A 16,666-nucleotide genomic window follows, 5' to 3' on the forward strand; every position below is an offset into this window, starting at 1 on the left:
ATATGTATTCTGTATATATGTGAAATATACTGTATATATGTGAAATACATACTGTATATGTGGAATATATATTCTGTATATGTGAAATATATATTCTGTATATGTGAAATATATATACATATTTCCTGTCCTTTATCTTAATAAGTGATTTTAAAAGCAAGTGTATAAAATAATATGCATGAAATTGTATCATTGGACTTACAGCATTTAAAAATATATCAGATAATAGAATAAAAGAGACGGGTAGGAGAAAACTTAAATGGGGTGTAACAAAATTGTACTAGACTGTAACTTGAATCAATATCATCAACTTAAATCTACAGAAGCTAATGAATAGAATCAGAAATGATAAAATAGTTAATATGAAAATTTTAAAGTATATATTTATTCTCCTTTTTCATTCAGCTTCTTTAAAAGATGAACGCATGTACAGCAATAATAATAAAATGCAGATTTGGGTTTTTTACATACATAAATGTAATGTATAAAACAATAATAGCACAAAAATGGAAGAAGGTATAGAGCTATACTGAAATAACATTTCTATATCTCATGATGATTATGTTAGTATTAATATAAAGTAGATTCTGTTAATCTGTAAAGAGTAAACCCTAGAGAAATCACTAAGAAAATGGTTTTTAAAAAAAGAGTAAGGTATTAAATAAATTTAAACATTACAATAGAAAATGTATGCTCAATGCAAAAGCAGTAAAAAAGATAACATGAGACATACAAAAAAACAAACAGCAAAATTGCATATGTCAGTATCCCAAACCTTATCAGCAATGATATTAAATGTGAACAAATTAAAAATCCAACCAAAAGGCTGAAATTATCAAATTAAATTTTTAAACAGTTCCAACTATATGTTTTCTATACAAAACACATTTTAGATTTAAACATACAAAAAATCAAAAGTAAAATAATGGAATATAATATTTCTTGTTGGCAACACAAGAAATCTGGTGGCTATACCAATATCAAATAAAGTAACACCAAAACAGTTACCAAAAGAAAAAGAGGGATATTTGATAATCATACAATAATCAACTCATTAGAAACACATTAGAATTATGAATATATATGTACCTAAAAAGCGATAACAGTACACTAAGCAAAACTGACAGAACTCAGGGGAGAAAAGACATTTCCACAATAATTGGAGACTTCAATGTCCTTCGTTTAATAACGGTTAGAGCAACTATGAAGAAGACTAACAAGGCAGTAGTAAAGTTAACAATCAACAAGACCTAATAAATATGCATTGAACACTTGACTCAACAACAACAGAGTACACATTCTTCCCAAGTGCTCATGGTACATTTTCCAGAATAGATCAAATGCCAAGCCTTAAACAGAATGAGTAAATGTAAAGCAGTAGAGATCAATCAGGAATGTACTCCAAACAAAATGGAATAAAATCAGAATCATCAACAATTCCAATGGCATGTTCATGCGTCGATTTTAGAGCCAAGTTGTCCTCTTGCAATCTCCTGTAATAGGATTAGGGAGGCATATTTAGAGATAGGATGACCTCAGCAAAATGGAATGGCCAGATTTAACTATCATCTCTCCACAAAAACATTGAAAAATAAGCATAACCAGTCAGATACAACTTCATTAGAATTTCTAAAAAATAGTTCCAGGTTTACAGCAAGAAATGCTGCAACAAAGCAACAAAGCAAATGCTGACTCAAGAAAAAGATAGCTGATATAAAAAATAAAAATATTTGTGATATTTTTGCCTTCCCTTGTTCCACCCCCTTCACAGCATGGTAACAGTCTTGAAGGTACCTTATGCTCCCAATGTAGGACCTCGGGTCCTGGGACTGAAGAGAGAACAAAAAACCTCATTTGCAAATTATTGTGCATGCCTGCTATAAACTCTTTGAAGACTACTTGAAGGATGGAGACAAGGTGCTCAGCAATCTTTCACTTAATTAAGAATTCAGGCTGGAAAAAGAATGAGAATCATTCAAAATAACCACAAGATGGGCCATGCATGGTGGCTCACTCCTGTAATCCCAGCACTTTGGGAGATCGAGGTGGGCGGATCACCTGAGGTCGGGAGTTTGAGATCAGTCTGACCAACATGGAGAAACCGCGTCTCTACTAAAAACACAAAATTAGCCAGGTGTGGTGGTGCATGCCTGTAATCCCAGCTACTTGGGAGGATGAGGCAGGAGGATCACATGAACCTGGGAGGCGGAGGTTGTGGTAAGCCAAGATGGCACCATTGCACTCCAGGCTGGGCAACAAGAGTGAAACTCCATCTCAAACAAAAAACTACAAGATGATCTAATAAATCAAAAATGCCTGGACAAAATATTATGTTCTAGACATGTAATAAACTACCTAAGGCTGAGGAGGAACAGCTAGGGAAGAGTTTCTTTGAAAATTTAAGACATTCAAAAGCGTCCATGCATACAAGGCAATTAAGAAAGCCACATATATGTCCAGGGCAAGACATGCTCAACAAGACCCAAAGCTTTTACCTCAGGCCGATCAATAGACTTAATGCAAGTCTGGCTAAACGTCTGTGTTTATTGCACAGAGCTAATCTCAAATATTGGGAGAGGCATTTTTTGTTTGCTTGCTTGTTTGTTTTAGACCTTAGTAATAAAAACAAAAGAAAAAAATGCCAATACAATAGCTGAACACAAGCTAAAGAACAGACACGTCAGTTATTACACGAGAAAAGACTATTCAGTCTGAAAAAATACGTTAGAAAGTAATTAAACAGACGTCTACTACAGTCTCAACCAGAAAATAATAAACTTTGAGGACAGGAGAGAATCTCCAAGTTACCACATAGTAATATCCAAATATCCAGGTTTCTACAAAAATCACAAGGCTGACAAATAGGAAAATATGGCCCATGTAACAGAACAAAATAAATTGACAGAAACTGTCCCTAAGGAAGTCCAGACATTGGATTTACTAGAAAAGGTTTTAAATATACAGTTATATGTTGCTTACCAGTGGGAATATGTCTTAAGAAATGCATTATTAGACAATTTTGTCAATGTGCAAACATCAGATTGTATTCACGCAAAGCTAGATGGTATAGCGTACTACATGTCTAGACTATATGGTGCAGCCTATTGCTCCTAGGCTAGAAACTTGTACCGAATGTTACTATACTAAATATTGTAGGCAACTGTAACACAGTGATAAGTATTGTGTATCTAAACATGTATAAACATAGAAAAGGTACAGTCAAAATACAATATTATAATCCTATGGGAGGACAATCATAAATGTGGTTGGTTTCCCATTGACTGAAATATCATTATGTGGTACATAACTGTCCTCACAGAAAAACATAAAAGTAAAAACAAAGAACTAAAAGAAATCATGAAAATGATGTACAAGCAAAATAGAATGTAAGAAAGAAATTCCAAAAAGAACTAAACATAAATTCTGGAGCTAAAATTATAATAGACGTTTTAAAAGACAGAAGATTTGAGCAAGCAGAAAATATAGTTTGAGAACAAAACTGTAGAATACTTGAAATTATCAAAATGTATAATTAAATATAAAAGCCAATATTACTGTATTTTTTATTTATAACTTTCTGAAATAATTTCTAGCAGAAACAATACCAAAATAACTATAATTATATAAAAATCATTATAATTCTGAGCATAAAATGTAGAAATGTGTAACTTAAAAGAGAAACAACATAAAAGGGAGTGAAGTTACATAGGAGTAGGGTATTTGCATGCTGGGGATGTTGACTTTAATTCAAAGTACATTGTGATAAATACAGGATCTTGAATATTATACCTATAATAAGCACAGAGAAAATATCCACAAAATAATACACAAAAAATGAGGGAAGGGAATTAAGTAGTGCCCTATTTGCAAACTCAACTAAAATCAAACAGAAAAGGTAATAACAGAGAAAATGAGAGCAAAGTATATATAGTTATATAGAAAAAAAACAGCAAAATGGCAGAAGTCCTTTTTAAATCAATAATTACTTGAAAAAGAAATGTATCAAACTCTTCAATCAAAAGGCAAAATAGAGTGAATTCCAAAAACTACACGACTTCAAGAGACTCACATTAGATCTAAAGACTCAGATTGAAAATTAAAGGATAGAAAAAGATATTCCATACCAATATCAACCAAAAAGAAAGCTACGGTGGTAATATCAAAGTAAATTTATAACTGGCATATGAGGAAGAGGGAGGTGTATATTTTTAAAAGTGTCAATTCATTAAGAAGATGTAATTATAAACATATATTCTCAAAACAACATAGTCCTAAAATAATATGAAGCAAGTACTGACAAACTTGAAGGTAAGAATAGATAGTTCTACATTAATAGATGGAGACTTGAATACCCCACTTTCAATAATGGATAGAACATCTAGACAGAATTTCGGTTAAAAAATACATGACTTAAAAACATATAAACCAACTGATCCTAACAGTGTGCATGCGTGTGTGTGTATGGGTGTGATATATATATATACACTCATATATATACACACACATATATATATAGTATATTATATATTATGTACATAGAGAGAGACTGAGACTTGGTCTATGACTCAGATTTAGAAGATGTCTCTGCTTAATATTTTCAAAAAGTAATGCTTGACAAATTAGACACCAAGTATGTATCTCACTGGCTTCTAGCAAATGACAAACTCATTTATACATTCATAAAGTTAATGATGTGCTTGCTTCTAGGTAGTTTCTTATAAGTTACTATTTTCTACCTAATTTTAAAACAACTGGGCAATTTTATTCTGTGAATTGTAAAAATGGAAACTTTAAAATACTTCTAGAAAACATAAATGTTGCGAATGTGTGAAAAGTAAATTGAAATAGATATTAAAATTAATGAATACACGAAGAGTAATATACAGTATTACTGTAAATGCTCTATATGCTATATAGTTTCTATACTCTATATAATCTGTATACTATGTACTATAAACCCTATATTAGACACTATACTAAATTTTCTATAAACTATTGTGTGTATATATATGTAATATTTTCTGAAAGTTGAAGAAGATATTCATAAGGTTCCAAATGACTACATAACTCTGACTCTTCCTAGAATTCTAATATCTTAGTTCTTAAGCATGAGGAGTTATATGAAAAAAAATGACATTATAACTGAGTTCTGTCTACACATTCTGTCCCATAGCTACTCTAATGAAAGATAGACAAGTAGTTTGTGCTTATCATAATAACTTCATTTGCCCATAATAACTCATTTGCCCACTTTAAATAGGTAACAATAAGGCCGTATTTTTCTAAGCAGTTTTCTTAGACTAAAGGCTAAACTGCTGGGGGAAAAATACAATCGCTTAAAGAGTGAAGTTTGTCTCACGCACGTAAGGCAGCTTTTCTCTGTGAATTTTTATTGAGTGCATTTTCTTCCTCCATCAATCCCATGGATGTTGTCTTCATCAGCATGACTGATGCTGCACCTCTACCATATCTACACTTCAGTCTGCAGGAAGGGAAAAGTGAGCAAGACCAGAGGAAGAAATCTCCTTTTAACCGAATGAACACATTACTTTGTTCATATTCCATTGGTGAGAACTTATTACAGAGCCTCACATGGCTGATACGTGTGATGACAACAGAAATCGTTCACAGCTCTGTAGTCACATGCCCAGAAAAAGAGAGGGGAAAAGATTGGAAGGGAATAACTGGTAGGCTGCCAGAGTCTGTCCTATGGCAACCATTTATCAGTGTACACTCTGCTTCCAACAAAGTGAACTCATTCTTCCTCCAAAGGACAAAGCCCAAGGTCCTATCCTATTACCTCTTCCAGCACAAATCTCAGAATCTGTGGTTAATGGGCATCCCTCTCTATTAGGTTCTGTAACAGATCCTATATTCTGGCAACTTATAAACTAATAGAAAAAAATCTGTCCTCTATATCCAACCTCACTTTATATATACATATTCAGGTATGTGACAATATTTATGGGAACAAGAAAAATACTACAAATGTAGTCTTACATATCCTATATCTATGCAATGGTATGTCCCTCCAAAATGTTTGTGTCCCTCGGGACAATGTTTGTGTCCCTCCAAAAATCATACATTAAAACCTAATCCTTAATGTGATGCTATTAGGAGGTGGGGCCTTTGGGAGGTGACTAGATGAGGAGGGCAGAGCCTCTGTGAAGGGGATTAGTGCCCTTACAAAAAGACCTCAAAAAGCTAGCTAACCCCTTTCACCCTGTGAAGACAGAGTGAGAGGGTGTCATTATGGGAAAGCGGGCCCTCCCCAGACATCAAATCTGCTGACACTTTAATTGTGGATTTTCCAACTTACAGAACTGTGCGAAATAAATTTATGTTGTTTATAAACAACTTGATATATGGCTAAGACAAACAATATTAAATAATTACAAACAGCCCGGGTGCAGTGGCTCGTGCCTGTAATCCCAGCACTTTGGGAGGCCTAGGCAGGAGGATCCCTGGAGTACTGGAGTTTGAGACCAGCCTGAGCCACATAGTGAAACCCCGTCTCGACAAAAAAAAATAAAAAATTAGCCAGGCATGGTGGCACGTTCCTGTAGTTCCAGCTACTCAAGACGCTGAGGTGGGAGGATCTCTAGAACCTGGGAGATGAAAGTTACACTGAGCCCAGGTTGTGCCACTGCAATCCAGCTTCTCAAAAAATAAATAAATAAAATTAAAAATATATAAACCAAATTAGACTGTTAAATATAATACATTCTATTCACTTATGTTGATAAATTCAGAATCCTCAGATTCTTGTTTTTACATCCTAGAATATATGAAAACACGAGGAAAGATAACCCTAGCTCTGAATTTGTAACCATGACCCTCTCCTTCTCTTCACTTCCTTCCCTTATGATTAATCGGGTGACACCCCAGTCTGCAAGCCAGACTACATTGCTGCCCTTAGCCAGTTCTTGGGTTTAAGTTAAGGCCAGCAACTTTCAGGAGGATGACATGGGTAGAAGGTCTGTAAAATACCTGGAAGCCAATTAGGGTCTATTTGAGCAGGGCTCTGTGGACTATTAGACATTCAAAGCATGGCCCAGAAGTGGAGCCTATTCTTCAACTAGACAAAGGCATCACTGCCCTTTGGCCTACGCAATTCTTACCTTGAAAACTGGGGTTAGGCTGGGGAAGGATCGAATTGAGTTTGACAAAATATGCAGTCCAAAGCAGCACCCCTTCTTGCCTGCGTCTGAAGTTGCTAATGAAAATAATATATGAGACTGGAAGAGAAACAAAATTACTGTAGTTAAAAAGAATTCATTGAGAAAACAGAATGGGAAACAAGTCAGTTCACACATAATGATGATGTCTTTTTGGGAAGAACTAATAAAGGCAGACTGTAGAAAGTTGAGTATTGGGTAGATTCAGATTCTGAGCTGTGAGAAAAACGATCTCCTCCTCTGTCGTCCATGGCACATGTCTCTGCCTTCTGGGAGGTTCATGATTGTGTTCATCAGCTTCTGTGGCTACATCTGAAGAATGAATCTATATTCTCCTTGGAGGCTGCATACTTACACAAACTACTTTTTGCAGGTGCGGTTCTGGGAGCCTGAGAATAGTTTTAGAGATAAACAATCAAAATTTTTAGGTCAATCTTGTGATTTCTTTGTAATTGCTCTCTCAAAAATTTTTAGACCCATGGCCTGTTTGCTTCCCCTCAGTACTAATATGCCAGGAAAAAAAAATCACAGTGTTATTTTATGGACATACTTCCTAAGCCTGACTTGTGATTTTCTCGTCTGTGCCTATTTCTAACTTGTTTTGATTGAGGCAACTGGAAGGTCTCTGACACAATACATGGGAGTGAAAGACAATACTCCAAATCTGAGGTTTGCTACAAACTTAGATACCTTTATGGATTAGAAATCTTAATCAGAAGTATCAATACATGTTTTTAGACTGACATTTTTGTCTTTCAGTTTGGGGGGAGTAAAAAAAAGATGATTTGGATATTGCCACCCTGCAAAGCCCCATATTTTTGGACTTCACCTTTCATTTTGTTTTGAAAGTAAGTCAGATCTCATCTGAGGTTCTTTATTGTAGTAATTTGCATAAAGCAACAAGAAACAGGCAACATATAGTTAACATTATGGATCTTTGTAAGTATTTCCTCGAAAATATAGGCTCAATAGTCACCTGATTTGCTTAACAAAATGTGGCTTAGTTACCTTTTCAAAGACGAAAATTTATCAACTATAATGGCATAACAAGGGTCACCAGCTTTCCAACCTTACCTGCCTATACTGCCTGAGCACTATTCTAATGTCACGTATTTTCAGTTTCTTTCACAGGACCAACCCTCTAGTGATACTAATATCTGCTTTAGTTAGAATCAAGTTTAGGTTGCAATATAAGAAGACTCAAAATACAGTGGCATAAATACATTAAAAATGACATTTTCTAGACTCGACAGCAGCTAGATGCAGCCATGTTCCCAAAAAGGCTCGGGGAATGTATTTTTAGATAACAATTGGCACACCGTTTTAACTTTAAAAACTGAAAATTCCACTATCACTTCAAAAAGCACTCTATTAAAGATCAATAGGCATCCAAAGATTAATTTCAATAATGTCCTTTTGCTTTAATACATTCCACTAAACTCCTTTCCCACTTTCACTCCTTTTCAATAAAACATCTCAGCATTTGACAATAACCTCTCATACCTTGAATATCTGTTCTCTTTTAATTCATCAGTGAGTCTGTTTTTAAATTCCTCTTTATCACAATTTTTGTCCTCCTTATTTTTACAAACTGTAGGTCTAATTGGCTGGTTTCCTTATTCTGTATTCCGTGATCAACTTTTAATTTTTATCTGTTTCTTAGATTTCTCTTCTAATATTCACTCCTTATTTCAAACTGTCTTATAGTATCTCCACATTACACTTCCCACTTTTCTAGTTTAACACCCCATTTTTTCTTTCAGTATCCAGTAAAGAACACCGTTCCCTCTTTCCAAGTCAGATTATGTGACATTGCTTGTGGCATTTCTTTTTTTGCATAAGATTATTTTTATCTCTTTTTGTCAACATTTTACACATTCTTCAATGTTTATGTCAAATGCTAAAAATAAAATATCCACAGGAACTCATGCTTACATGAGCATTCCATCGTTAAACTTCCATACAACTCTATAACTTTTTTAAAAATGGGATTCATATGATACTGTAGCCAAAATTCCTTTCCCTATTCTTCTGTTCTAAAGTCATCATCTTATAAAATGTATTGGAATTGCAGGATTCGTCTGACGCCACTCCAGACATGCTGTCTTGAGTTACATGTTCTTATTCTCTGTTTGTATCTCTGGGATGAGTTACTGCATTCAAAGCAAACACTTTGAGAGAACCCTCAAAGAGATGATGATACCTCTTTAAAGACAACAGTAACAATTTCAAGGTAGACAGGCTCACTTTCCTTGATGCCCCTACAATTTTGGTGACCACAGTAGCAATGCATACATTTGTCAAATGTACAGTTTTGGAAGTGGTGCAAATAATCAAGGAAAATAAAATCACAGGAGAAAAACATTTTAGAACTGTTCTAAATTGACTACACAGTCCACAAAAAGAATATACAAATAGACTAAAACATTACATGTGATTATCTCTGTTGCCAAGCCTCAATTCAAAAACTTGCTTTTCTTTCTTCAGGTTTTCCACCTTACTTCCAGTTCATTTTTTTCCATCTTAAAATAATTCTCATAACTAGTTTGGTTTGTCTATTTGTTAGTATTTTGTCTAACTCAATGACTATATTTTCATGTATATAGAATTTCTAGTTCTTAATATGCCCATTTTTAATGTATTTTTTCCTTTCAGGTTCTACTTCATTTTTCAGTGTGATCACTTTATATATGCTTATTTTAAAGTCTCTTTCACAGTTCTCTATTATCTTTAGTTATTTTTCAGCTCTTTATTATATACCATGGAAGTTGTTTTCTGTCATATTTGAAAGACCTCATATGCAAACTTTCCTATAAAACATTTTATTTATGTTTTGTAACCCATATGGATTGTCTAAATTCAGACCATTCAAAAAATAATTTTTGATTTGTAGTTTCTATAACTTATTGGCAATTTAAGCATAATCATATCCTTATAAGCCTCCTGCTTCCTTACTTCATATCCAAGACATTGGGGTAAAAATTGAGTCTCATTTAGAAGCAGAGTTAGCATTTCCTCAGTAATGATTTTGTGCAAGATACTCAGTTTCATCTCCCTCTAGCTAAATGTGAAGGTCTATGGCATGGCCATCATTTTAAAACAAATCAAAATATTTTGATCTAAATTCTGCTTTACCCTCTTTTTATTTGTACCTTAGAATTGATTCTGTTGTCATTTCTTTTGAGCCTAATCATACATATTAAAACATGATTCCTGGAGTTTTTGAATTTTTCAGTTTCTAGGACCTACCCTCATTAGTTCAGTCCACCATATTGACAAGTATCCCCTCCTTTCCTTCCTAAGGCATCATTTTTACAAATAGCTGGCTATAAATCTTTGCTCTCTTTTCATGAAATTTATCCCTTACACACATGGCTTTATCTTGTCCTAAGCTTTAGGTCTCTGCTGTCAGTAATATTTGCCAGCCTATCTGAAATATACATTCCATAAAACATACTGTGCCATATAGCAGTACTAGACAGCACTTGACACTTCAGATGCACAGAACATTTCAGGATGGGGAAGGACATTCCAAATCCCAACTCTTCAAAAATATCCTTGTCAGCATGATAGCTCATATTCTTCCTGATATTTTGGGAATTAGATAAAAATTAAATAGCACATTGACAAACATTAAAGTGAAACACTCAGCCTTAGATGCACTGCCTTGTAAAATCTCTGTGACATAGAGAAATATTTTTCAGTTCATAAAATGTGTTGTAACTCCTGCTATGAAAATATGATTTAACTTTATTATTAGAGAAATGTCAACATTCTCCCTCTATTTGTTATTGATGTTTCCATGCTGTGTCACTGGGCAGAGGTATTTGAACTCAACTTCCCCTCCCCCTCATCAACTGGTTACAAAAAGTTGAAAACTTTTTACATGATTGTTCATAGTGACTTTATTCATAATAAATGAAAACAAGCAATCTAAATTTCCATTAAAAGGTGAGCTGATAACCAACTTGTCATATATTCATATAATTGAATACTACTCCACAACATAAATGAGCAAACTATTGATATTGCTTTGTCATTCTGCTTCAAACCATAATCTGAGATTAAGTACCATCTCCTCATATAAGGAATTGGGATTTTATAGTAAAAGCAGAAACTATACTTTAGTGAAGCAATAGGGAGAAAATAGCTTTTGATTAACTTTGGTCTTCATTTTAAGTTTGGGGTGTTTTTCTGAATCAATCTACTAGATTATAAACTTTGAATATAAAAACGTTTATTCAACATTTGCCTTCTAAATATTAGTTTCTCATTAAAAATATATATTAATAAAATTTCCATTGTTATATCATTTTAGAGCGACATCAATTCCAGAGAACTAAGAATTCAAACCTCACAAAGAATGTTTTTAGAAATGAAAATTTCAGAGACTTTTGTAAACCACACACATTCTCAATGAATGTTTATCTATTTGGTAAATATCTATATATTATATAATAACATATTACCTTTTTATAAAATTTTATAAAGTCTAAATCATTCTATTAATTTATGAAATGACTTTCAATATTTCTTTACTAATAGAAATAAACACTCTTAGAAAAAAGTTACTTGACAGATGTTTATTTTTAACAAGCTATATTTAGTGTTGAAAAAATACTTATTTGGGTTGAAAATAGGTTCCCTTTTTATATCATCTCATTTCATGTGTGTATATATATACACACACACACATACACAGATATATACATACAGCAATTATTTAGAGAGAAAAAGTCATCACTCTATTGCAATAAAATATCATCTTTAACAAGAATAAATAGCTAATGGTAATTTTCTAATGGCTCCATAATTGGTGATATTAAGGTAGTATTCACAAACTACTTTTATTATAAAATTATTTCTGTTCCTTTTGTCATTAATTGATAATTTGTGGGGCAATAATTCCAGGCTTTTTGAATATCTTGGCACCTATAATCTAGTTACTTCACATTAACTAATGAATTTTTCCTTAGTCAGTTTTTATTAAGATGATTATTAAATGGTGATATTTCTATTTTTACCATTTCTTCTAAATATTTAATTAGCATTATTCTATAAATAAGATTTTTTCTTTCCCCTTTTTAATATTTTTACTGTTAAATGTCAGTATTTTGCAAAGTAATTAGTGCAATTAATCTGGGAAAACTTGAGCTAAGAATATACCTAGATAATAAATTTATACCTATACTGTTAAAGTAAATTTTATTCAAAAGTCTTCACATTTTCTTCAGAGTTAATCATTGTTTACTAAATGGAGAAAAACTGAAAGCCTTTCCTCTGAAATTTGAACATGACAAGAATGCTCAATTTCAACACTGTTGTTCAACATAGCACTGGAAGTCCTAGCTAGAGCAATCAGACAAGACAAAGAATTAAAGGGTATCAAACTTGGAAAGGAAAAATTCCAATTGTCTTGTTCACTGATATGATCTTATATTTGGAAAAATCTAAAGACATCACACACATGTACACATAAGAAAAACAGAACTGCTAAATTCAATGAAGTTGTTGCCATTTACAAAAATCAAATCAAGATGGATTTAAGACTTTAAGACCTCAGACTATGAAACTACTACAGTAAAACATTGGGGAAAATCTCCAAGACATTGGTCTGGGGAAAAATTATGAACAATACTTCAAAAACACAGACAACCACAGCAAAAATGGACACATAAAGTTAAAAAGCTTCTGCCCAGCAAAGGAAACAACCCGCAAAGTGAAGAGACAACCCACAGAATGGAATAAAATATTTCCAAACCCCTCATCTGACAAGGGATTAATAACCAGAATATATAAGGAGCTCAAACAACTCTATAGAGAAAAACCTAATAATCTGATCAATAATAGGCAAAAGATTTGCTTAGCAATTACCCTAAAGAAGACATACCTATTGCAAATAGTTATATGAAAAGGTGCTTAAAATCACTGATTATCAGAGAACTGCAAATTCAAAACCACAGTGAGCTATCATCTCACCCCAGTTAAAATGGCTTTTACCCAGAAGACAATAACAAATGCAGGTCAATATGTGCAGTAAAGGGAACCTTTGTACACTGTTGGTGGGAATGTAAATTAGTACAACCACTATGAGGACCATTTGGAGGTTTCTCAAAAAACTAAAAATTGAGCTACCAATGATCCAGCAATCCCAATGCTGGGTATGTACCCAAAAGAAAGGAAATGAGTATATCAAAGAGGTATTTGCACTCCTATGTTTGTTGCAGCAACTATTTACAATAGCTAAAATTTGGAAGCAACCTAAGCGTCCATCCACAGATGAATGAATAAAGAAATTGTGGTACATATACACAATGGACTACCATTCAACCCTGAAAAAGAATGAGATCCTGTCACTTCCAACAACATGGATGGAACTGAAGATCACGATGTTAAGTGAAATAAGTCAGGCACGAAAGGCAAACATTGCATCTTCTCACTTATATGTGGTATTTAAAAATCAAACAATTGAACTAATTAATATAGAGAGTAGAAGAGTTGTTACCAGAGGCTGAGAAGGTAGTAGGGAGCTGGAAAGAAGAAAAGAAAAATTAATGGGCACAAAAAAAATCAGAAAGAATTTGTATAAGGCCTCCTATTTAATAGCAGAACAGGGTGACTATAGTCAGTAATTGTACATTTTAAAATAACTAAGTGTAAATGAATTGTTTGTAACCAAAAGCATAAATGCTTGAGAGATGGATACCCTCTTCTCCTTGATGTGATTATTTCACCTTGCAAGCCTTTATTAAAACATTTCACGTGTCCCATAAATATGTACACCTACTACGTACATATACAATTAAAAATAAAAAAATTGGAAACAATAATTTTAATTATCTCTGTAAAAATTATTCTCAAAAATATATTAAATACAATATCGGTGATATTAATTTTAGAACAACTCCTTTGGAATAAATATGAAAGTAAAATTAAGAAAAGTTAAAATAATGACTTTGATTCAAACCATTGAAAGGGAGAATTATTTTTATTATTCCTTCCAAAAACACATGTGGTAAATAAATGGTTACAGTATTCAACAAAGTAGTGCAAAACAAACTTTTAAAAGGTGGAAACGCAATAGGTTGCAGCAGAAATATAAGAATTTCTTCTCAGCAGATGAGAGTACATGCATAAGAGAAAACAATAACCTTGAGATTCATGTCATAGCAAGATTTTAACACCATGTGAAACTACTATAAAATACAAAGTTTAAAAAATATATATTATCATTGGGCAAAAGAAAATAAAACTTTCCAGTTTAATTCCTGCATGGGCTAAAGGAATATTTTTATTAGATGCTGGCAAGAAATAAATGAGAAACATATTTGATTGATATGTTAATGTACTACAGGAATATAAAAAAGATCTATTTTTAAAGTGCATAGAAAACAAAACTTTCAAGTGTAACATACAACTATTAAAATATTCATATTGTGATCCTTTTAAAAAATAATAGGTTCTAATAATAGAACAGAAATATTTAATGTACTTCTAATATGTTAAAACAATGCTTTTAAGGTGTCTCACATTAATGAACTATAAATAATCTATCACTTTAATCTTATACAGATCAATTCTGAAGTTCTTGAATACTCTAAAAAGTTATTGAATATGTGAAATATAATGTATTTAATGAATATTTTTTATTGATGGAGTAATTGTGAAGACATTGTAAGAAACCAAATCTTATGCCTCAATGTCAAATGTGCAACAGAGTTCTATCATCACAGGATCATAAATAAACACAGTGATTAAAATGTTATTTTACATAAAAGTTTTGATTTTTTGTAAGTTATTATTTGCTGATAACAAAGTAAAGCAATCATTTTACCATATTCTATCCATGTGATATTTGTTTTCACCAGGGATATCTAGCAGCTATTTAAATATTTATAAATGAGACAGTTTTGACCTTTATGAAAATTTCATGAAATAAATTTAAATAGATGCAAAATATAAATCTATAAATGCCGAGGAAGTTAATAGCAAAAGTGTACACTCTTTAAAGCAATATTTGAAAGAATATTAAATAGTAATTGTTGGCTCTTCCTACTGTGCAATGAAATAAATCTTCCAGCTGTGCTGAAATTAAAACAAAACAAAACAAAACATTCAGAGTATCTGTTTTGAGCTAAACTACTACAACTACAATCAGGAATATATGTGAAAAAGATATGTAGATGTTAGGCAGGCAAGTCTTCTGAGGCAGATTCTTGTTTTCCTTGGGCTCAACTGAATCTACTAAAAGATGTTTAGCTTTTTCTCTACACATACTTATGCCAATAATTTCAAGCTATCTGCAATGTTCTTTGGATATGATCAGTCATATCTGTCTATAGATAGACAGATAGATATGACTGTCCTCTCTTTAAATGTTCTCCCAATGCATGATGTAAGAGAAGGAACATTGCAGACAGCTTAAAACTATTGGCATGAGAATGTGTAGAGAAATAGCTAAACATCTTTTGCTAGATTCAATAGAGCCCAAGGAAAACAAGAATCTGCCTCAGAAGACTTCTATATATATATATATATATAAAACATATATATGATGTACATATACTTATATTTACAATATATATACAATATATTTAACGTGTGTGTGTGCGCGCACTTATTCAATAAAGCTAAGTGACCTGACAGCCTGCTTTGCCAAATTATCCCTCGTGTGCACTCTGACCACTTCCACTTTATTACAAGGGACATCACAAATTGCTAAAACAGACCACTTTTAGTTTGAATTGAGTACTGTTACAGGATTTTGCAATATCACTAAAGATTCATCAATAAAGATAATAATATGTAATGCAGATTCTTAAATATATTTTTATCAGGTTAAGGAACATTCAAGATATGATTCGCTAAGGGTTTTGTTTCTGTCTTTGCTTTTATTCATGAGTAATAGCTGAATTTTTACCAAATATTTCAGTGCAACAACTGAGATTATCTTGTTATTTTTAAAGGTATAAATACACTTTCAATTTGTTTATACTAAAGCTCTTTGCTATGCTAGAACAAAACGAATTTAAATATGATTTACTTTAAATGTGATTTATTTTATACAAAAACAATGCAAGTTTCAATTTGGTAACAGTGTGCATGCTTTCTACATCTACGTTCACAAATGAGTTTGCTCTACAATTGCATTTTCTGGTTCTAATTTTATCCAGTTTTATCGTTGAGATTACATAGGTCTCATGAAATGTGTTATGGAGTACTTCCTTTTTTTCTATTCTTTGAATAGCTTGAATACAATAAATATTGTCTATTTGTTGAAAGAATTTTTTAAAACATTAAAAGCTATATGGGCCAGATATTTTCTAAAACTTTTTGAAGAAATGTTTTTTGGCCACTGATTCAAGTAATGGTTCTATATTTCATTAATATTAACTGATAAATTTATTTTGAAATATCCCTATCTCTTTTTCAAGTATCCTTTCAGAGTTTTAAGATTTTTAAACAACTTCCACCAGTCTAACTCTATT

General features: G+C 32.5%; 1 long non-coding RNA gene across 2 annotated transcripts in view; it reads right to left on the bottom strand.

Moving 5' to 3' along the window:
* Positions 1-11,591, bottom strand: part of LOC110741720 — a 64,249-nt gene extending 52,658 nt beyond the window's left edge. Inside the window, exon 1 of one of the 2 annotated variants that reach the window (XR_004178526.1) lies at positions 7,122-11,591. This is a non-coding gene — a long non-coding RNA (uncharacterized LOC110741720). The remainder of the gene's footprint in view (positions 1-7,121) is intronic. The other variant, XR_004178525.1, reaches the window with a different exon arrangement.
* Positions 11,592-16,666: the final 5,075 nt, after the last annotated feature.

This window comes from Papio anubis, chromosome 15 (assembly GCF_008728515.1).
Source record: "Papio anubis isolate 15944 chromosome 15, Panubis1.0, whole genome shotgun sequence".
Taxonomy (NCBI): domain Eukaryota; kingdom Metazoa; phylum Chordata; class Mammalia; order Primates; family Cercopithecidae; genus Papio; species Papio anubis.